General features: G+C 38.9%; 1 long non-coding RNA gene across 1 annotated transcript in view; it reads right to left on the reverse strand.

Moving 5' to 3' along the window:
- Nucleotides 1-687: 687 nt before the first annotated feature.
- Nucleotides 688-24,995, reverse strand: part of LOC123593312 — a 42,071-nt gene continuing 17,763 nt past the window's right edge. The window contains exon 4 of the long non-coding RNA XR_006710252.1: nt 688-1,023. This is a non-coding gene — a long non-coding RNA (uncharacterized LOC123593312). The remainder of the gene's footprint in view (nt 1,024-24,995) is intronic.

Raw genomic sequence — 24,995 nt, forward strand, 5'->3', positions numbered from 1 at the left:
CCTGAGTTGGAGCCCTACGTTAGGTGTAGGTTACTTAAAATAAATAAATAAATAAATAAATAAATAAATAAATAAATAAATAAATAAATAAATAAAGAGTTGCTCTCCCAGGAAACGTGTGGAGTGTGAGCATATATGCTATTTCTTTTAATTATGAGATTCCACACAGTTTGCTTTTGTACATACCCATCACAGAATCACAGAAATGCCCATTTTATATGTGAAACTCTGCATGGAGAAAATGGAATGTTTCAGAATGTGAAGACCATTTGCTTCAGTCACACGTTTCCTTAGAATTCTCCATCCCAAGGTTGATGGCACACAACAGCTCCCCTTTTATACAGAACTACTTCCTTGTCTGTGCTCACCTCTGTTTCCTTCTGCCTCTCCATGTGTCTGTTTCAGAGGGTGGTGGTGTTCAGTGATGTGACTGTAGATTTCTCCCAAGAGGAATGGAAGTGTCTGAACTCTGTGCAGAGAGCTTATACAGAGACACGATGTTGGAAAACTACAGTAACCTGGTCTCTGTGGGTAAGGACATCTGTCCTCTAAATTTCAAAATCTGCTCTTAAGAATCTGCTTCCTACATTGTGAGTTATTTAATTACCTTTCAAATAACCAGCTGAATTTCTGCTTTCTGTTCATAGAGTTTGAATTTTGTGAGATAGAAATAGGTGACATCATAGATTATGGTGGAAACATAATTTTATTCATTTTTCATGATATATGCTTTTCTCTGGTTGGTCCTTCTTATAATCCTATTTCTTTCTTGACCAAAGGACTGGATGAATTCTGGGACATCCCAGAACTTTTTTTCTCATGAGCAGGACTTTCCATTTCTAATCCAGCTGTAATCTTACTGGAGCAAGGGCAGGAGGCCTGGACAGATGACAGAGCACCAACCACAAGCCAGTGCTCAGGTAAGTGAGGGAATATTGGAAATGTTGAAGGGGAGCATCAGGTAGCGATCCACCTATAGTGAGGAAGTGACACCCTTGAGTCTGGAAGATGGCTTTTTTAGGCCTTGTGGAGACAGTGATGCATTGAGTGTCTTTTAGTTCTTCCTCTCCCTTGACACACCCAATCCAATTTACCTCCTTTTTTATCATCTAACACTTCTTCCTCACCCATGAAAGTAATTGTGTGTGTATTTTGTATTTAAATTCTTCTTGGCTTATTTATTTGTACTTTAGACTTGTATAAGTGATGCTCTTTATCACAAAATTGTGCGTGTGATGTGCATGTGGTGTGTGTGTGTGTGTATGTGTGGGGGGTGTGTGTGTGTATGTATGTGTGTATTATATTTCTATTTTGGCCTTCACTTAATGATCTGCCTATGTTTGCTTCTGTTTAACCAGTTTCACTTGTTTGCACATTCATTAATTTATTGTTTAACCTATACATAATAAACCTGTAAATTGCACAAGGCAAACTCTTGGGTGCAAGACTTTCCAAAAATGTGTAAAATGTTAAGGATTTCATAGTTTAATAATGGCTGAGAATATGTACATAAATAACTTCTACAAGGTAGAATTTACCACAGGAGAATTTTCACATTAAGAGCCCAGAGGAGGCCAGGACTGGAGGAAATAAGCGGAAACAAGTAAGAGTTGAAGTGAGTACAATTGCCTGCAGTGAGGGCATTGGGAATACAGTCTTGTATTCCCAATACAAGGGAGAGAAGATTGAAAAAAAGGGAGGCCTAGGAGAGCACATTTTTTATTCAACAGGTTTTTACTGGGTAACTATTGTATTCCAGGTCACAGCAGTGAACAAAATATTCATAGTTCCTATTCCCTGAAAGCATACATTTTAATTAGAGGAAATAAATAATAAACAATTGAATACATAACATATCAGATGGTGTTAAGTGCTGTGAAGATTTTTTTAAGCAAGGGTAATAGTGTGGTGTAATAAAGAATTTAACCTTGCCCAGAGACAGGTGTGTCTTTGCCATTGGCTTCTGGTGGGGAGAGGGGGAGGTAATTTCTAAGACTTTGGACTGTCATACCTGACTGTCTCTGGGTTGGGAGCTGCCCAAAAGTTTAACAATGTGATTTATTGTGGGGACTTTAAGTCATGCATTATCAGTTTGACCTCCAGAAGAGCTGTACACAGGTTAGCCACATGGAGAGTTGAACATAGAACCCAAATAAACACTCTGGACAGCAAGGCTCTGGTGGCCTCCCTGGTTGGCAACACTATGTGCATATTGTCACAAACATTGCCAAGAGGAGTTAATGCTGTTCGTGATTCCACAAAGAGAAGCTCTGAGATTAGAACTCTCCTTGAGTGGGTTCTGTAAGTCCTTCTAGTGAATTATGGAAACTAAGGGTGGCTTTGAGGACCACCCCCACAAAATTTACAAATGGTGTCAGAAGTGAAGAGAGTCTTTTGGACTGTGTTGTAACTCTGCAGTTGGTGTCAGAAGTTGGAATTACTAGGATGACCCTGACAAAGTGAAATGTGTTGTTTGAGAAGAGAAAGGATGAAGGATGAAAAATGATAAACTTTTGATTCCTGGGTGACCACAGGTTCACCTATAGTATGGAACTACAGCTGTACTGCAGTCAGTTACAGGAGACGAATTATCAGTGGAATTTGGAAATGATGGATCTAACTCTGAAGGAGTTGGCTCCCTGGATGCATAAAGAAATGCAAAGTAACAAGAAATAAGCCAAATATACAGTCCCTTGGTTATCGTGGCCTGTAATAGTTAAAACAAAAGTAAAGAAGAATGTTGAGATAGGTCCTGATGCTGGGTCAGCCTTAAATTGTGGCAGGACCAAGCTACATCCTCTAGTCTCAGAGCTGCTACTGATGGGAAAAGTTAAAATGAAAATAAGAAAAGTGTGGGCCAAACTCAAAATCTGCTGGTCCAAGCTATAGCTGTTTACCTCAGGGCTGCTACCAAAGAGAAAGTTATGGTGACAACAGAAAATTGTGAAAGAGTGATTTTTTATGAGAAAGGGGAGAACTAGTAGTCCTGGCGGGGTAGAAACCTTTAAATAGTTGTTAAGAAATGAGATGACCAAAAACCATAAAATACCTAGGAATAAACCTAACCAAACAGGTGAAAAATCTATATACTGAAAACTATAGAAAGCTTATGAAAGACATTGAAGATGACACAAAAAAAGTGGGAAAATATCCCATGCTCATGGATTGGAAGAACAAATATTATTAAAATGTCAATCCTACCCAAAGCAATCTACATATTCAATGCAATCCCTATGAAAATAACACCAGCATTCCTCACAGAGCTAGAACAAATAATCCTAAAACTTGTATGGAACCAGAAAAGACCCCGAATAGCCAAAGCAATCTTGAAAAAGAAAACCAAAGCTGGAGGCATCACAATCCCAGACTTCAAGCTATACTACAAAGTTGTCATCATCAAGACAGTACGGTACTGGAACAAGAACAGACACTCAGTCAATGGAACAGAATAAAGAACCCAGAAATGGACCCACAGACGTACGGCCAACTAATCTTTGACAAAGTAGGAAAGAATATCCAATGGAATAAGGTCAGTCTCTTCAGCAAGTGGTGCTGGGAACACTGGACAGTGACATGCAGAAGAATGGACCTGGACCACTTCCTCACACCATACACAAAAACTCAAAATGGATGAAAGACCTCAATGTCAGACAGGAAGCCATCAAAATCCTCGAGGAGAAAACAGGCAAAACCTCTTTGATCTTGGCCGCAGCAACCCTTACTCAACACATCTCTGGAGGCAAGGGAAACAAAAGCAAAAATGAACTATTGGGACCTCAACAAAATAAAAGTCTTCTGCACAGCAAAGGAAACAATCAGCAAAACTAAAAGGCAATCAACGGAATTGGAGAAGATAATTGCAAACGACACATCAGATAAAGGGTTAATATCCAAAATTTATAGAGAACTTATCAAACTCAACACCCAAAAAGTAAATAATCCAATGAATAAATGGGCAAAAGACATGAATAGACACTTCTCCAAAGAAGACATCCAGATGGCCAACCGACACATGAAAAAATGCTCAACATCACTCATCACCAGGGAAATACAAATCAAAACCACTATGAGATACCACCTCACACCTGTCAGACTAGCTAACATTAACAGATGTTGGCGACAACAGGCAACAATAGATGTTGGCGAGGACGTGGAGGAGGAGGATATCTTTTGCACTGCTGGTGGGAATACAAACTGATGCAGCCACTCTGGAAACAGTATGGAGGTTCCTCAAAAAATCAGAAATAAAAGCCACCCTGGAAACAGTAAGAAGGTTCCTCAAAAAATTAAAAATAAAACTATCCTATGACCCAGCAATTGTACTACGAGGTGTTTACCCAAGGGATACAGGTATGCTGTTTCAAAGGGGCACATGCACCCCAATGTTTATAGCAGCACTATCAATAATAGCCAAAGTATGGAAAGAGCCCAAATGTCCATTGATGGATGAATGGATAAAGAAGATGTGGTATATATATACAATTGAGTATTACTTGGCAATCAAAAAGAATGAAATCTTGCCATTTGCAACACATGGATGGAACTAGAGGGTATTATGCTAAGTGAAATTAGTCAGAGAAAGACAAATATCATATGACTACGCTCATATGAGAACTTTAAGAGACAAAACAGATGAACATAAGGGAAGCGAAGCAAAAATAATATAAAAACAGGGAGGGGGACAAAACATATGAGACTTTTAAATATAGAGAACAGAGGGTTGCTGGAGGGTCTGTAGGAGGTGGGATGGGCTAAATGAGTATGGGGCTTAAGGAATCTACTCCTGAAATCATTGCTGCACCATGTGCTGACTAACTTGGATGTAAATTATAAAAAAAAAATAAATTATAGGAAGTAAAAAAAATAAACAAACATTAAAATAAATGAAAGAAAGGAGGGAAGGAAGAAAGGAAAAGAAAAGAAGGAAAGGAAGAAAAAGGGAGGGAGGAAGATGATTTTTCAGGAATATTCCTGTATATCAGGCAATGAAGAACAGTGATTCATGAGGTGAGGGACAGGAAGCAAAACCCTATTATTCCCCCCCATTTTACTGCCTTACGACAGATTATAGTACACCGCACAGAAAATAAGTGAGACAGAGCTTGACAGACTCCTTGAGTTGAGGCGATATCGCTGACACTCAGGGGTAATCAAGGCAACAACTGTCCAGGGGAGTACTAAAGAAGAAAGAGACCTAGAATGAGGGAATTCTAACATCTTCAGAGGTCACCTATGAGTATTCAGCAGAGTACTAATCACACATGGGAAATTACTGGACACTAGCAAAACAAAACAAAAAACATTCAAACTTTTGAAGGGAACCATGTGCAGCACGCACACAAGGCAAGGAACAATACCTGCTCCCACCAGTCAGATTGAAAGAGCTCACAATTCATGATGTATTGGTTAGGCTATTCAGCAATGTCTTGCTTTAATAGTGGGGATGGGACTGGTCAGTAAAAACAGTAGTAATGTTCTGGATTCTCCTAACAAACCATAAAAAGAAGACCTGAAAGGATCAAACTATTTTCAAGTAACTTAATCCCAGAACAAAGCTCAAGAATATTTAGAGGAATACAAAATCCAGCGATCAAGGTAAAACACAATGTGTAGTGTTCAATCAAAGATTACTACACATGGAAAGAAGCGGGGGTGGGGGGGGAGCACAATGATGAGAATTTTTTTAATCAAAATTAACCCAGAAATGACAATATTAGTATTAGCAGAAAATATTAAGCAAATGATAACTATATTCCAAATGTTCAAAACTTAAGTAGAGACAGACATACAATACATTTTTAGGTACTCAAATTCAATTTCCAGAGTTGTAAACTAAAATGTTTGAGTTGAAAAATACAATTGATGAAGATAATGGCAGATTAGACACTGTAGATGAAAACATTAGTGAACCTGAAAGCAAAGAAATGGAAACTTATCTAATATGAAGGAGAAAAATTCTATTTAAAAAAAAGAGCATTAGTGAGCCATGAGATAACTTCAAGCAGCCTAAAATACGAGTATTTGGAGCCCCCCCCCAAAAAAGGGTAGAAGCAGAAATTTTTTTGAATAATGACAATTTACAAAAATAGATCCAACAATCTTCATGAGCTGATAGCACAAGAAACACTTTTAAAAAATCAGTATAGGTCATAATCAAATTGCTCAAAGGCATTATGAATATTTCAGGATTCAAGAGTTTTATTTTCCTTAGTCATAGGGTAAGTTTTAGTACAGCAAGCTAGTAAGAGTCTCTCAAGCGATGTGTCTTATATTACAATATCTGGAAATGTTCTCATACAAAACCTGACTGCTTGCTACTAGGTGGTTCTCAATGGCTTTAAAATAAGGCATAGTCTATAATCCACACAGAGCTTTAGAAAGAATGTTAGTACCACCACTCCAGCTTCTAACAGGGCATTAAAGTGGTAATCTCTTTTTGTCCACCAGGTTATCTATTTCAAATTAGCAACCTGTTTCAGCTTTGGCACTTCTGTTCGTTTCCATTTAGAATGTCTACTCAATATTGGCTAAACAGTCCTTATATACCTTCTCTTTTACACTAGGTAAGGGAAGTATTCCTAGACAAATATAATGTCCATTCTTGTCATACATTCAGGTAGAGGAGTTATAACCACTTAACATAAATTTTGTTCATTCAAATTTCCATCCAAACTTTCAAATTAATTCTATTAACTATTTCATCCTAATATTTTCTCAGTCTAAATATCCCCAAAGGGACTTCACCTAATGTAAAGATTTTCAATAATGTCACATTGGATTCCCATATCAGAGTCTCAGAAAAGTTTCTTCTTCATCCACTGGCCATTGAACCCAGACATTTTCATGTGTCTTTGCATTTCCTTGGCCCTTTTGTCAATTCTTTTTTTTTTTTAATGTTTATTTATTTTTGACAGAGAGAGAGAGAGAGAGACAGAGCATGAGTGGGGGAGGGGCAGCGAGAGAGGGAGACACAGAATCCGAAGCAGGCTCCAGGCTCTGAGCTGTCAGCACAGAGCACGATGCGGGGCTCGAACTCACAGACCGAGAGATCATGACCTAAGCCAAAGTTGATGCTCAACTGACTGAGCCACCCAGACTCCCATACTGATTAGTTTGATGTTCCCAGGCAATTCAAAGACAGGTTTCCCACTGTTATCTTTGCCTTGCAGTTTTTTAGGTTCTTTTGAAACAGGATAAATGCAGCAGATTTGTTAAGTGTCCTTCAGTGTTAAGAGACAGCACAGTCTTCTGCTAATCCACCCCACCTACAATACTGCTGCATTAAGACCTTTGTTTTGCTTCTGTCATTTTTCTGCTTTATCCTTATTTCTTAAAAATTGTTTAAAGATTTATACCCTGATATGAGTCCCTTGACTCTTAATTTTTACCTTTCCTCACTCTCCTATAACTCACTGTAATGATCTTAGCTATCTATTATTTCAGCATAATTTTTTCCTTTGGTAGCAGCCCTGTGACTGTACATCAGAATGGATGAAATACAAGCTTAGCCCAGATTGCAGGTAACAATAACCAATGAATTGTGTATTTAGCTTGTTTCTTTTTTATTGTTTATTTATTTTTGAGGGAGAGAGAGAGCCCAAGTGGGGAGGGAGGGAGAGGGAGGGAGAGGGAGGGAGGGAGGGAGGGAGAGAGAATCCCAACCAGGCTCCATGCTGTCAGCATAGAGCCCAATGTGGAGGCTCAAACTCATGAACTGTGAGATCATGACCTGAGCTGAAATCGAGAGTCAGATGCTTAACCAACTGAGTCGCCCAGGCATCCCTAGAGCTTGTTTATTTTTATTTTGTTTTTTCTTATGTATCCAGTGAGCCAACGCTTCAGGAGTTGAAGCTATCATTTCTAAATTCCACTGGTAACTTTTACCTTAAGTAACTGATTGCAGCACAATTGCAGTTTTATACCATAGTAACTAGATGATCACCCAGGAATCTAAGTTTAACCCCCTGCCCCTATAGACACTCTTGTCCTTCCTTTTTCCAAACAGTGCTTTTGCCATGTTTCAGTGAACTAGACTCAATGCTTGAAAAAGCATTCTGACACCATTCTGACACCACTTCTGACACCAGTCATAGATCCCCAAGACCACCTCAGATTCAATGAGTCACTGGAATAACTCAGATTTCAGAAAAGTTATTGTACTCACATTCACCATTTATCACAATTTAAGATTAAATCAGGGAAGTGGTACATAGCAGGGGATCCAGGAGAGGTCAGGAATGAGCTCCTAATTGTCCTCTTTTGGTGGAGTCATGTGGACAGCACTTACATTTCCCAACAACAATGAATAACACCACACATGGAGTATTGCCAGTCAGGCTCACCTGAGATTTTGTGTCCAAGGTTTTTACTCGGTTTTGGTCATGTAGGTGTTGCTAATTGCCATGTGGCTGCCCTCAGTCTCCAGCCCCTTCAGACCCAAGTTGACAGTGTATGGCCCAAGGCTTGCATCATAAATCATATTATTAGCATAGATTATCTTGTGTGGCCCACAGAAGGCCTCTAAGTAAACAAAGACAATCTTATCACAGTGTATGCCAAGGCTTTAGAGGTTACCTACCAGAACCTGGTCAGTGACCAAACCTTTCTTTAAAAGAGGTTAATCCTGGGGCGCCTGGGTGGCTCAGTCGGTTAAGCGGCCGACTTCGGCTCAGGTCATGATCTCGCGGTCCGTGAGTTCAAGCCCCGCGTCAGGCTCTGTGCTGACAGCTCAGAGCCTGGAGCCTGTTTTAGATTCTGTGTCTCCCTCTCTCTGACCCTCCCCCGTTCGTGCTCTGTCTCTCTCTGTCTCAAAAATAAATAAAACGTTAAAAAAATTAAAAAAAAAAAAAGAGGTTAATCCTTCATTGTACAAGGGCTTAGAGTGATATGGTGATTTGTCCCAAAATTTAAGCTGGTATTTCATTGTTGGGGTACAAATGTAACCTAGTCTTCTATTTTTTACCACAAGAGCACGTTGTTACCCATTCTATTCTTTTTCCATTTATCTGAACTTAGAGCTGACTTTACCCCTCAGTCTGTCACCACTGTAACCTTTGCTGAGCAATATTCCCTCCAGTAAGTTTATGTTTCATGGACTTCCCAAACAGTATTTTCATTGAGATTCCCACAACATATTTCAGCACAGCCACATAAGTCTTCTCTAACTCAATTCATACCTGACTTGTTTGACGTTTTTCTTTAGGTTATAACCAATCAAGATTTCTATCTTCTTTTACCCTACTTTCAGATAATTTCCAATATATTACTTAGCAAGCTCTCTGTACTCCTTTTACTTCAAAAAGATCATCTTATTATACTTAATTCTCACATTATCTTCTGAGATACAATATTTCTCCCCTTTTAGATTATATAGTGTAGAATTATATAGTGTAGATTATATAGATAGAATACGTATAGAAATATAATTAACCTTCCTTCCTTCAATTTGGATGATCACCCAGGACAATATATATTTACCAAGCTTCCCAAATAATTCTGAGACATATATTCTCTCGAGAATCATTAATAATATCTTTTTCCTTAGCCATTTTCCTCATCTTTTTATTTGGACTTTCTTCCATCTCTTTTTCATTTTCTGAAATTCATCGCTATATTTTAGTAGTGTCTTACCCATTGACTATTAGAACTTTATTTGAAAACATTTTTGGTTTACCTGTACTTCTGCTACTATAGAACTTTTACTTCTCCCTGAATAGAAAAAAAGCAAATGTTTGATATTTATTTTATTTCAAATAAAGCATCAAAGTCTCTGACCAAGAAACCATCCTTAAGGAAAGAAATTAGTAATGTAAAAACATTTCAGTTGGACTAAAGGAAAGAATTAGAATGCCAAACTCCAGTGTCAGAGATGTTTGGGAGATCAATTTAAAAGGCAAGAGTCACAACAGGAGGTGTATTTCAGCCAACTAATAATCGCACATGAAGTTGTACCTACTTTTAATCAGCATGTACCTCTTACTCTACACACAAAATAAATTGAAAACGAAGAGAAATCATATGAATGTAATGAACGTGGGAAGCCTTTTAGTGGTAGCTCACAACTTACTCTACACCAGAGGTTCATACTGGTGAGAAACCCTATGTATGTAAGGAATGTGGGAAGACCTTTAAGTTACAGTTGAGCATTTAATAAACATCAGAAAATATACATTGGTGAAAAATCTCATGAATGTAAGAAATGTGGAAAATCTTTTCACTTTGGCTCTGATCTTTTATGATAATTCATACTGGTGAGAAACCTTATGAATGTAGACAGTGTGGCAAGGCTTTTAGTTGGATCTCACACTTTTCTCCACATCAAAGAATTCATACTAGTGAGAAACCTTATGAATTTAAGGAATGTGGAAAGGCTTTTAGAACTAGCTCATATCTTTCCCAACATCAGAAAATTCATACTGGTAAGAAAACATATGAATGTGAGGAATGTAGAAAGACATTTTCTTGGAGTTTCTATCTTACCAAACATCAGAGAACTCATGTTAGTGAGAAACCCTGTGAATGTAATAAATGTGGGAAGGCTTTTAATAAGAACTCAAAACTTGTTCAGCATCAGATAATTCATACTGGTGAAAAAACTTATGAATGTAAACAGTGTGGAAAGGCCTCTACTAGGAGGTCAAGCCTTATTCAACATGAGAGAATTCATACTGATGAGAAACCAAACACCTTTAGTTGTAGCTCAAACCCTTCTCAACATCAGAGATTTCACGAAGCCCTATGATTGTAAAGAATGTGGGAAAGCCTTTAGTTATCACTCAAACTTCACTGTACATAAGAAAACGTACACAGGTGAGAAACAGTATGGCTGCAAGAATTGTGGGAAGGCCTTCACTAGGAGTTAAAGCTTTATTCAACATCTGAGAATTCATAATGCTAATTAACCCAATAAATGGAAGAACTGTGTACAAAATGTTTTCCTGGTTCAGAATTTACACAACTGAAGAAAATTCAAGCAGTGGAAACATCCTAAGAACTAATAAATGTTGAAAAACATCAATAGCCCCAACTTATCTGGCATTAGAAAAGCCACATTTTTAAATTTATAATATTACTATAAATATTACAAAGTTCATATGTCAGGGTAACCCTGGGAATTTATCTCTACACAGTGATGTCTATAATTTTAATTTAGATCTAACATTTGAAACCATTTCAAATTGTACCCCAAAATATAAGTTCCTAAATTATTTTCCCTCAAATTCTTATCTCAGCACCATGTAATTATTATTTATCTCAAATGTGTATATGGCCTCTTGTTAATATGTATATTCTTATTTATATTAGTCATATGCCTAGGGACCCTCTTTTTTATTCCTTTGGTCCTAAATATCTCTACTTGCTCTCATTATTTCATTACCTGAATTTAAAATTTTTAAATAACTGAAAGATTTATATCTCTTTGTTTTAAAAGAGAGCTTTATTTTCTTATATAAAAGTAATACCACAAAACTTCTGGAAACATAGAGAAACATAAGAAAAAATGTAACTTACAATTCTATCAACCAGAACAAACTACTGTCAAATAATTGGATCAAATCGTTCCAACTTTTGTTCTTAGGAAATATTAATATGCTATAACTATACTATCACTTGCCATTCGCATGCCAAAGAAATTTTCATGTCAGTAGTTTAAATCTTTCATTGTGTTTAAATGGCAACATAGGATTCCCCATAGAATTGTATTTACCAAATAAATTTGCTAATTTGCTCTCAATTTGGCAAGCTCATGAACAATGTATTATATCAACATTTTTCTAGATATGTCTTTGTACGCTTACCTTTTTATTTGAGAAAACTAATTTTTCTAAATGTACAAATATATTGTACTGTGAAAAGGGTTTAAACATGACAGATTCCTAAATTCCTGTTTCATGCCTACCCAAATCCCTGCACATTCTCCAGAGGTAACCACATAATTAGTTTAGTCTTTATTATTCCAAATCTTTTATCTCTGTAGAAATATATTAGTATGTTTTGTGATATTACATGAATGCATCATAAAATAGTGACAGAGCTCCTACCTTGTACCATGATTATGAATACCAAATGGGCTAATAAACCTAAAATGCTTAGAATAGTACCTGTTGCATAATAAATATTTGGTGTTAGCCATCATGATTATTATTTGTGGAAAGGAACTGAAACATGTTGTGTACCATGTTCAATCTTACATATTTCTTATGGTAGTTATTATATGATCAATGAGATATTAGGAAGTCTTTTTATCAGCAATTTTTCATCATGGGAAATGTACTAATTCTGAAAAATTAAAAGCTAAAAGCAAAATTGTAACCAAACCTGTAGAAACACTTTATTCAGACCTCATACATTACATGAAATGTATGTAATATATTCCATTCCATGCTAAAGGATTGGAAGAATATTGTTAAAATGTCTATACTACCCAAAGCAATGTACACACTTAATGCAATCCATATCAAAATACCAACAGTATTTTTCACAGCTCTAGAACAAACAATCCTAAAATGTGTGTGGAACCAGGAAAGACCCTGAAATAGCCAAGGAGTCTTGAAAAAGAAAAGCAAAGCTGGAGGTATCATAATTCCAGACTTCAAGTCATATTACAAAGCTGTAGTGATCAAAAGAGTATGGTACTGGCTCAAAAACACATATACATCAATGGAACAGAATAGAAAACCCAGAAATCAATCCACAACTGTATGGTCAATTCAACTTTGACAAAGCAAGAAAGAATATAAAATGGTAAAAAGTCCCTTCAACAAATAGTGTTGGGAAAACTGGACAGCAACGTGCAAAAAAAAAAAAAAAATTAAACTGGACCACTTTCTTACACCATACACAAAAAGAAATTCCAAATGGGCTAAAGACATAAATGTGAGATGTGAAATCACAAAAATCTAGAGGAAAACACAGGTAGTAACCTCTTACACATCAGCTATAGCAATTTCTTTCTAGATATGTCTCCTGAGGCAAGGGAAACAAAAGCAAAATTAAACTATTGGAACTTCATCACAATGAAACACTTTGGCACAGCCAAGGAAACAATCAACAAAACTAAAAGGCGACCTATTGAATGGGGGAAGATACTTGCACATGACATGTCAGATAAAAGGTTAGTATCCAAAATATATAAAGATCTTATAAAATTCAACACCCCAAAAAAGAATAATCCAATTTAAAAATAGGCAGAAGACATGAATAGACATTTTTCCACAGAATTACACATGGCTAACAGAAACCATCACTCATCATCAGGGACATACAAATCAAATCAACAATTAGAAAGCACCTCACCCCAGCCAGAATGGCTAAAATTAACAACACAAGAAACAACAGGTGTTGGCAAGAATGTGGAGAAAGGGGAACCCTCTTACACTGTTGGTGGGAATACGAACTGGAGCAGCTACTGTGGAAAACAGTATGCGGTTTTCTCAAAAAGTAAAACAGAACTACCCTATAATCCAGAAATTGCGCTCCTAGGTATTTACCCAAAGGATACAAAAATACTGATTCTAAGGGATACATGCATCCCAATGTTTATAGCAGCATTATCCACAATAGCCAAATTATGGAAACAGCCCAAGTGTCCATCAATTGATGAACAGATAAAGAAGATCCATTGTATATATACAGAATGGAATATTAGCCACACCAAAGAATGAAATCTTGCCATTTACAATGACATGGATGGAGCTAGAGTATTAAGCTAAGTGACATAAGTCAGTCAGAGAAAGAAAAATACAATATGATTTCATTCATATGTAGAATTTAAGAAACAAAACAAATCAGCAGAGGGAAAAAAAGGCAAAATAAGAAACAGACTCTTAACTATAGAGAACAAGCATGGTTACCAGGGGGGAGGAGGGCAGGGGATGGGTTAAACAGGTGATGGGGATTAAGGAGTGTACTTGTGATGAGCACCGGGTGTTGTATTGAAGTGCTGAATCACTATCTGTACACCAGAATCTAATACGACACGATGTTAGCTAACTGGAATTTAAAGAAAAAGAAAAAAATTATGCCAGTCTGAAACCATACATCAGCACATCTATCAAAAGAGGAAAGGTGTACAAATCTGTCTCTATAATCAGTTCCAGACAGTAAAAATCAATATAGAGATCATGTTTTGGATCAAAATTTTAGTAATACCACAAGTCTTCGACTTCCAGGCAAGACGGTGAAGTAGGAGGATGCTAGGCTCACTCTGTCCCATGGATACACCTGGATAACACACACATCAGTGTAAATAATCCAAAAAATGACCCAAAGACTGGCAAAACAGACTCCACAGCTCAATGTAGAGAAGAAGCCACATTGAAGAAAGTAGGAAAGGCAGAGATGTGGTCAAGAGACAAAGTGGCCTGTGGGACTACCCACACGAGGGACACTGCAGGCACAGAGAATGGAGAGGCGCAGACCCCATACCAGAAACCACAGACATGGGAGACGTGCGCTGGGAAGACGCATCCCCATAACCTTTGGCTTTGAAAACCAGAGATGCCTAACTGTGACTTCTTACTATCTGGAACTTTAAAAATCAGTGGGCTTAGGTGTAGGAGAGCCACAGAATGAAAGGAAACTGAGTTGCCACCCTTAAAGAGACAGCACAACAAACAGCCCCTCTGAGATAGAATATATGGGCATCAGTATGAAAAATGCCTAGGTTGGGGCGCCTGGGTGGCGCAGTCGGTTGAGCGTCCGACTTCAGCCAGGTCACGATCTCGCGGTCCGTGAGTTCGAGCCCCGCGTCGGGCTCTGGGCTGATGGCTCAGAGCCTGGAGCCTGTTTCGGATTCTGTGTCTCCCTCTCTCTCTGCCCCTCCCCCGTTCATGCTCTGTCTCTCTCTGTCCCAAAAATAAATAAACGTTGAAAAAAAAAATGCCCAGGCTAGTGGGAGGGAGGTGTTTATTAATATAAGAGCATGTGCTGAAGGGGCAGTGATCTTTAGGAGACTTCTCTAAGACAAAAGACCTGGTGGGCACCATTTCCCTCCCTTGCCCTCCAGCAGAGACAGACACCTGTGGGCACAGCTACAGGAACCAGCACAGTGTGAAGACTATCCACATAGCTTGCTAACAACAAGCCCTGCCCTGTGTTCTTCTGGCCCCTGTGCTCCACCTCCATCCTGGCCTCAACAGGAGTTTTTGCAGGTAACTGCAGACCCTCTACCGAAGCAAGCCTGCATGGACCTTGTTGGCACCGTACACCCTGCCCCCACATTCTCCTGCAGACCTGCCGCCTCTAATATACGTTGACAGGAGTCCATCCAAAGCGATGTCACAAGTCTGGCATTGTGCAAGCAGAACTGACAGAAGCCAGAACCACGCCACAGTGCTGCTTGCTGTGAAGAGAAGGGATAATAACCACACACACCAGTCCGACTGAAAACCCAGCAGTGAGCTGGGGACAGACATCAGGTCTGGCTGCAGGCCCTGCCCACCAATGAAAACTTCTCAGAGGACAACACTGAGAGATCAGCCTGCAGTTCTGTGCTACTGCAATTCTGGAAAACACCTGGTCTGACTCAACTCAAGCCCAAGTCAGCCACAGACTGGCCCACTAACAACACAAGGACCAAGCCCTGCCCTCAACAGGCAAAGAGAGCCTTTCAGATGACTGGACAGAAGGCAAACATAGCTCAGCCACAACAGTAAGATTCACACAATACGCACAGGAGACACCCCTGAAATGTCAGGTTCTGATGAAAAATGGACTTTGTACTGCAGGACACTACAAGACCTCTTCTTCATAAAGCCATGACTTTCAGGATCAGGAGTCATAGCTAACTTTCCTGACAGAGAGAGTTACATAAAATGAGGAGATTGAGGAATATGTCCCAAATTGACAGCAGGGGAGCTAAACAAAATGGTGATAAGTAATATGCCTGATAGAGAATTTAAAGTAAGGGTCATGAAGTTACTTACTGGACCTGAGAAAAGAATGGAAGATCCCAATGAGATCCTCAACAAAGAGACAGAAAACAATTTAAAATTTCTTAACGTTTATTTATTTTTGAGGGGGTGATGGTGGGGGAAGGCAGAGAGAGAGAGAGGGAGACACAGAATCTGAAACAGCTCCAGGCTCTGAGCTGTCAGTACAGAGCCCGACATGGGACTTGAACCCACCAACCGTGAGATCACGACCTGAGCTGAAGTCAGACGCTCAACTGACTGAGCCACCCAGGCGCCCCAGAAAACATTTTTTAAAAATCAGAGATAAAGAACTCAATAACTGAAATTGAAAATACACTAGAGGGAATGAATAGTAGACTAGAGGAAGCAGAAGAACAGATTAGTGACCTGGAGGACAGAGTAATGGAAAGCAATCAAGCTGAACAGGAAAGAAAGAAAAATGTAATAAAAAGTGAAAACAGACTTAGGGAACTTACTGACACCTCCAAAGGTAATAATATTCACATTGTAGGGATCCCAGAAGAGAGAGAGAAAACGGTACAAAAATCTATCTAAAGAAATAAAAGCTGAAAACGTCCCGAATCTGTAGAACTGAAAACAGAAATCCAGATCCTGGAGTCGCAGAGTCCCCAACAAAATCAACACAGGGAGGTCCATAACAAGACACATAGTAATTAAAATGGCAAAAAGTAGGGGCGCCTGGGTGGTGCAGTCGGTTGAGCGACTGACTTCGGCTCAGGTCATGATCTTGCGGTTGGTGAGTTGGAGCCCCATGTGTCTGTGCTGACAGCTCAGAGCCTGGAGCCTACTTCGGATTCTGTGTCTCCCCCTCTATCTTTGCCCCTCCCCCACTCATGCTCTGTCTCTCTCTGTCTCAAAAATAAACATTAAAAAAATTTTTTTTAATGGCAAAAAGTAGTGATAAAGAGAGAACTTTAAAAGTAGCAAGAGAAAAGAAAAAAGTTACAAAAAAGGGAAACCCCATAAGGCTATCAGCTGAATTTTCAGCAGAAACTTTGCAGACCAGAATGGAGGGGCATGATACAAAGCGCTGAAAGAAAAACCTTTAACCAAGAATACTCTATCCAGCAAGGCTATCAATCAGAATAGAAGAAGAGATAAAGAGTTCCCCAAACAAAAGTTAAAGGAATTCATCACCACAAAACCAGCCCTATAAGAAATATTAAAGGAGACTCTTTGAGGGGAAAGGAAACACCATAAACAGAAGTAAGAAAAGTAAGAAGCACAAAAGCAGTAAAATTAAGTATATGTATAAAAATCAGTCAAGGGATTCACAAAATAAAAGGATGTAAAGAATGTACCATATACCTGAAACATGGGGCAGGTGGGGAGGGTAGGGGGAAAATATAGTGCTTTTAGAATGGGTTCAAACTTACACAACCATCAACTTTATATAGACTGGACATGCATACGATGTAATATACATACCTGATGGTAACCACAAATCAAAAACCAGCAATAGACATGCCAAAAACTAAACAGCAAGAATTCAAATATATCAAAATATTCTAAGAAACAAGAGAGGAAGGAAAGCTTCTAAATTCATTCTATGAATAAAACATTATCCTGTTACCAAAACCAGATAAAGACACTACAAAAAAAGAGAACTACAGGATAATATCGCTGATGAACATAGATGCAAAAGACCTCAACAAAACATTAGCAAACCAAATCCAATGCTACATTTTAAAAAATTATTCACCATAATCAAGTGGGATTTATTCCCAGCATACAAATGTGGTTCAATAATTGTGAATCAATCACCATGATACATCACGTAAATAAGAGGAAGGATAAAAACTCTCATTAAGGTAGGTTTAGAGGGAACATACCTCAATATGATATAGGCCATAAATGGAAAACCCAAAGCTAACAGCATACACAATGGCAAAACACTAAGAGCTTTTCCCCTAAGGTCAGGAATGAGACAAAGATGTCCACTCTCACCACTTTAAAAAAATTTTTTTAATGTTTACTTATTTTTGAGAGAGAGAGAAAGAAAGAGAGAGAGAGTGGGCAGGGTGGGCAGAGAGAGAGGGAGACACTGAATCTGAAACAGGCTCCAGGCTCTGAGCTGTCAGCACAGAGCCCAACATGGGGCTCAAGCCCACAGACCAAGAGATCATGGCCTGAGCTGAAGTCAGACGCTTAACTGACTGTGCCACCCAGGTGTCTCTCACCACCTTTATTCAATATAGTACTGGAAGTCCTAGCCACAGCAATCAGATAAAAAATAAAAATAAAAAATAAATAAAAGTCATCCAAATAGACCAGGAAGAAATAAAAGTGTCACTATTTGCTGGTGACATAACAGTAGATATAAAAAACCTGAAAGACTTCAAAAATCTACTAGAACAAATTAATTCAGTAAAACCGTAGGATACAAAATCAATATACAAAAATCTGTTGCATTTCTATACATTAAAAATGAAGCAGAAAGAAAAACTAAGAAAATAATCTGACTTAAAATAGCACCCAAAATAATAAAATATCTAGGAATAAACTTAACAAAGGAGATTAAAGACCTGTACTCTGAAAACGTAAAACATTGATGAAAGAAAGTGAAGATGACACCAAAAAATGGGAAGAAATTCCATGCTCATCGACTGGAAATGCAAATATTGTTAAAATGTCTATAACACCCAAAGCATTCTACACATTTGATGCAATTCCTATCAAAATACCAACAGCTGGGGCTCCTGGGTGGCTCAGTTGGTTGAGCAACCGACTTCGGCTCAGGTCATGATCTCAGTTCCTGAGTCCGAGCCCTGCGTCAGGCTCTGTGCTGACAGCTCAGAGCCTGGAGCCTGCTTCAGATTCTGTGTGTGTGTGTGTGTGTGTGTGTCTATGCCCTTACCCCCCTCTCAAAAATAAATTTAAAAAATTTGGGGGAGTGACTGGATGGCTCAGGTGAGTGTCCGACTTTGGCTCAGGTCATGGGCTTGCAGTTCATGGGTTCAAGCCCCACATCAGGCTCTGAGCTGACAGCTCAGAGCCTGGAGCCCACTTTGGATTCTGTGTCTCCCTCTCTGACCCTCCCCTGCCTTTTTCCTCTACTTGCAGCCCCTGACAATCTCTTTTCTACTTTCTATGAGTTTGGCTTTTTTCTTTTTCCTAAAGATTCTACATGTAAGTGATACCATGCAGCATTTCTCTTTCTCTGTCTGGCTTATTTCACTTAGTATAATGCCCTTGAGGTTTATTCATGTTGTTGCAAATGACAGGATTTCCTTCTTTTATAAGACTGAATAACATTCCATTGCATATATGGCTTTCCCATTTTCTTGTTCTGTTCATCCATTGATCAACACAGGTGGTTTCCATACGTTGGGTATTGTGAATAATGCTGCAATGAACATGGGGATACAAGTATCAGTTCAAGATAATGATTCTGTAACCATTGGAATATATACCCAATAGTGAGACTGCTGGATCATACGGTAGTTCTACTTTTAATTTTTTTAGAAACCTCTGTACTATTTTCCATAGTGGCTGCACCAGTTTACATTCCCACGAACAGTGCACAGGGTTGCTATTTCTCCACATCCGTGGCAGCATTTATCCCTTGAGTTTTCTAATAGTAATCACCTTACAGGTATGGTATCTCATTGTGCTTTGATTTGCATTTCCTTTATTATTAGTGATGTTGAGCATCTTTTTATGTATTGTTAGCCATTTGTATGTCTTCTTTGGGAATATGTCTATTCAGGTCATTAGCCCATTTTTTAATTGGGTTATCAGTGGGGGGGTTTGCTATTGAATTGTAGGAGTTCCTTGTATATTTTGATATTAACCCCTTATTGGATATGCAGATATGTGGTTTGCAAATATTTTCTTACTCCACAAGTTGACCTCATTTTGTTGATGGTTCCCTTTGCTGAGCACCTTTTTAGTTCAATATTCCACTTGTTTATTTTTGGTTTGTTACCAAAATTTGATTTGCTGACAAATCTAAAAACTCATTGCTAATACTGATGTCAAGAGGTTACACCCCATGCTTTCTTCTATGAATTTTATAGTTTCAGGTCTTACATTCAATTCCTTAATCCATTTTGAGTTGATTTTGAGTAATTATTCTTAAATTAGGCCCTGCATAACTATCTTGTGAGGACTGTTCATTTTAACTTTGTTTTGGGACAGTAAAATGCTATAATAAAGTAGTAAAGGGGCTCCCAGCAATCAACTTCTGACCTGGCACACAGGGAAGAGAAAAAAATAATTCAAATTCAAAAACTATCAACAACCCTGGCTTATGGAGTACTAGGGGCACTATGTCAACACAAAGCTTCAAAGAGAATATGTTGTAACCTAGATAACTGAGAGAAACTTGAAAATACTTGTCCTGCCAAAACTCAATAGTTCTGCTTCCTATACTAGGAAAGTCACTGTGTGCAGTTCAACAAATGATCCCAGTCCTGGAAAAAGCTTTCGGAGACGTGCAGCACTGTGCACTCTTGTTCCAAACAACAGATCGTTCAGAAGAGCATGCCCTGCAATGGTGTGTTCATTACCAGAGAACAGACACGTATAAGCCATGGCCTAAAAAAAGATGCCCTCCAACGAAAACAGAAATATTCTCAGCCAGAAGTGCCTATGCTTCAAGTTTTACACTTCGTATCACCCATCCTTATTTTCCAATTTCCCCAGGAAACAGGATGTAGTATAATAAACTCGGAAATCTTTCTCCAATTGTTTTCTTTTGTGTTAACCTACTTTAGGTGTACTTGAGGACAAACAGCCTAGCTTTACCAGATTTTTTAAAGAACTGACAACTATCCGGATCAATTGTTTCCTTTACCTTTCACAGATATCCTGAAAAGTCACCGTATCAGTCTGCCAGAGCTTCCATAACTAATACCACTGACCAGGTGGCTTCAACAACAGAAATTTATTTTCTCCTAGTTATGGAGGCTGAAAATTCAGGATCAAGGTGTCTATAGGCTTAGACACCTCCCTCCTTGCTTCCAAATGGCCACTTTCTCGCTGTGTCTTTGCATGTCCTTTTTTTCTGTGTGTGCGTATTCACGTTCTCTCTTCATCTTATAAGGACACTAGTCATACTGGATTAGGTCCCAACCCTTATTACTTCATTTAACATTAATCACCTCTTTAAAGGTCCTATTTCCAAATGTTGTCACACTGGGGGTTAGGACTTCGACATACGAATTTTAGAGGAAACAATCCATTCTACAATCGTCACTATTCCAACTCAAAATAAGAGGGAAAAGAAACTCAATTTTTAAATATTTTGGAAAGGGGCACACATAATAAACAGCACTGTCTTATAATCATTGACGTTGTTTTCACGTCTATATCCAATCTCTTCTCATCTCCAAAAGGAAAACGTGCATACGGTAGGTGCTACAGAGACACCTGCTAAATGTAAAAGACTGGGAGATGGCAGGATATCTATACCTCCTTCTACTTCACACATGAGAAGATACAGAGAAATGAAAAAGATCATCAGAGTCTGACTCTGTAATAGGCACAGAGTCTGGTAGAAAATTATTTCATTTGTGCTGTGGAACTAAAGGAAATCAAAGTTGGGGTGTGCAGTGGATGGCTAAAACAAAAAGACCACTTTTCAATATCTGTGGCCTGGGACAGAGGCTTGAAGATCACGAGGCAAAGAATTAGAAGGAGAAATGGAAGGCATTTTTTTTGTGAACCAAGACAACCAACTCAAGAAGTAACATGCATCATAAATGGGGCAACTGAATTATTATAGAATTTGATTAAACTCCATTAAAACATTAAAAATGTTGAGTTTAGAAATGGCAAAGATGTACTAGTGGGGCTAGAACAAGAGATGGAGATTTTGATAGTAAATAGGCTCTTCGGGAGGTATGTAACTCAAGCCATTTTATCTAATTTGCTCCTTCTGACTTATTTCTTAAGAAAAAATTTAGCAGCTTTTTTAAAATGAGAAACCAGGATCTTATTAAAGTGCGACAAGGAGGGGCACCTGGGTGGCTCAGTTGGTTGAGCATCCAATTTTGGCCCAGGTCACGACCTCATGGTTAGGGAGTTCAAGCCCCGTATCGGGCTCTGGAGGCTGCTTCAGATTCTGTGTCTCCCTCTCTCTCTGGACCAACCCCCCTCCCCCCCCCCCCCCAGCTCACACTCTTTCTCTCTCAAAAATAAATTTTTTAAAAAAGTCCTTAGGGGCACCTGGGTGGCTCGGTCACTGGGCGTCCGACTTCAGCTAGGGTCATGATCTTGCGGTTCATGGGTTTGAGCCCCACATAGAGCTCTGTGCTGACAGCTCAGAGCGTGGAGCCTGCTTCAGATTCTGTGTCTCCCTCTCTCTCTGCTCCTTCCCCACTCACACTCTGTCTCTCTCTCAAAAATAAACTTAAAAAAAAATTTTTTTAAGCCCTTAAAGCGTGACAAGGAAACATTTAGATTGTGACTTATCGCCTCTTTTGGATCATCACTGCAAACATGAATAGATTTGTGTATTTGGTAGTGAAGCCCCTTTTCTCTCACCAATTATTGTGCTTTTCTGCATCATCTCCTATCTCTATCTAGACAAAGCTTACTGTGCTACAGGACAGGAGCTTTACTAGAGTTGTGGAATAGCAATTTGAAGAATGGCATGTTACTGCTCTCTTAGAACTTACATTCTTATTAAGGGCAACCTCCACCCCCATGTGGGGATACACACACACACACGTGACAAGTGCTACAGGAAGAAAACCCACAAAATAGGATAAAGAATGGGGTAGCTTTCATTTGACATTATGAAGGACCATGTAAGCTGAAAAGGTCCTCACAGAAAATTTCTACAGATAAAAGAGTCTGTTAAAAGATATGATGAACTGGTAAGAATTGAGGGAAATCCTTTGAAGATGGGAATAACATGAATGTGTACAATAGCTGTTGGAATCCCCAAATCCTGGGGGTCTAGAGTTTCTATCTACCAATCCTGGGGGTCTAGAGTTTCTATCATAAAAGACACATATCTATCTGTATGGGACAACAGAAAAGGCCTGGGGCACACTTATGGTGAGATGGTAGATAATAAAAACATAAAACTAAAAAACTCAAATGGTTTTACACTTAGGGAAAGAGAGAAGCAGGATTAAGACAGAAATAAACAATGTTTGCTTTCACATTGGTTCTAAGTATAGGGAAGAAAATCTCCCCTGGGTATCTGCGGTCACATGCAGGCCCTCACATAGGTTTAAGAACCTAACAGTATTTGCAAGGTCTGGAAAACTGTAAGGCATGTTTTCTAACTTAAAAATTAGTCCACTGCTGGAGAACCTGGGTGGCTCAGGCAGTTAAGCATCTGACTCTTGGTTTTGGCTCAAGCCATGATCTCATGGCTTTGTGAGTTCAAACCCCACATCGGGCTCTGAGCTAGCAATGTGGAGCCTGCTTGGGATTCTCTCTCTCCCCCTGTCTCTCTGCCCCTCCCTTACTTGTGCAGTCTTTGTCTCTCTCAAAATAAATAAACGTTAAAAAAAAAGAATTTTATATTAAAAAAAAGAGTCTACTGCTAATGTCTTCAAGGCACGGCAGGAAACAAAAAAAGTAAATCCTTTCTGGAGTATACAATCGACTTAGATTTTTTTTAAAAACCTGTAGGCAAATTCTAAGGTATATAGGGTAAAACAAAACCAAACCACACTAGGAAAGAAGATTACATAAGTGAGAGCAAACAAAACCAAAGCTAAAAATACATGAGAAGCAGAACCATGAAGACTTCCAATACTAGAAATATCAACAGACAGAACATAAAATGAGGGCTGCCTGGGTGGCTCAGCTGGTTGGATGTCCGACTTCAGTTCAGGTCATGATCTCACGGTTCATGGGGTTGAGCCCCACATTGGGCTCTGTGCTGACAGTTCTGAGCTTGGAGCTTGCTTTGGATTCTGCGTCTCCCTCTCTCTCTGCCCCTTTCCCACTCACACTCTGTCTCTCTCTCTCTCTCTCTCAAAAATAAATAAGCATTAAAAAAAATTCTTTTAATGTGAAATGATGTTAAAAAGGAAGAGTTCATTAAAAACATGAGAAACAGGGGGCGCCTGGGTGGCGCGGTCGGTTAAGCGTCCGACTTCAGCCAGGTCACGATCTCGCGGTCCGTGAGTTCGAGCCCCGCGTCGGGCTCTGGGCTGATGGCTCGGAGCCTGGAGCCTGTTTCCGATTCTGTGTCTCCCTCTCTCTCTGCCCCTCCCCCGTTCATGCTCTGTCTCTCTCTGTCCCAAAAATAAATAAACGTTGAAAAAAAAAAAATTTAAAAAAAAAACATGAGAAACAGAAAGACAGAATCAAAATGACCAAGTACATTTACATTTAGAAAACAACCAGATAAAAATTTCTATAAAAATAACTCATAATATTACATTCCACAAATAGACTTAGCTATATAAGGAATTAATAAACTGCAAAACAGACTTAAAAATTATAGAGAATACATAAAAAGGGTAGGGATAGATTTAAAAATGAAGAAAAAAACCACAGAGGAGAGACTGAGAAGGCCCAATATATGTTTAACTGGAATTCCCAAAGAAAATAAATGAGAGAGGAAAAGGAATATGTGACTTAGTTTTCTACAGAATTGAAAGCTATGAATCCCTATAGATTCCACAACTACACTGAATCTCAATAAGAAAATAAAAATAATACAAAATCTAAATATGCCATGGTGGAACTATGATGCTATCAGGGTGAACAGGGGCACGTGAGTGGCTCAGGTGGTTGGGTGTCCACTCTTGATTTTGGCTCAGGTCATGATCTCACAGTTCATGGAATCGAGCCCCAAAGCAGGCTCTGTGCTGACAGTGCAGAGCCTGCTTGGGATTCTCTCTCCCTCTTTCTGCCCCTTCCCCACTCACACTCATTCTCTCTCAAAATAAATAAACATTTTTAAAAAGACAATAAACAACAACCCCACAGAACATGCAGCACAGTGGTTACAGGCATGTATTTACATATGCAGGAAGAAAATATGTAAAATTAATGGTGATGGCTATTTCTAACAGGAGTTGTAGGAGTGAAATTAGAAAAATGACAGTAAAGAACAGAAAAAGAAAAATAAGAGGGGCGCCTGGG

Source organism: Leopardus geoffroyi, chromosome D4 (assembly GCF_018350155.1).
Source record: "Leopardus geoffroyi isolate Oge1 chromosome D4, O.geoffroyi_Oge1_pat1.0, whole genome shotgun sequence".
Classification (NCBI taxonomy): Eukaryota; Metazoa; Chordata; class Mammalia; order Carnivora; family Felidae; genus Leopardus; species Leopardus geoffroyi.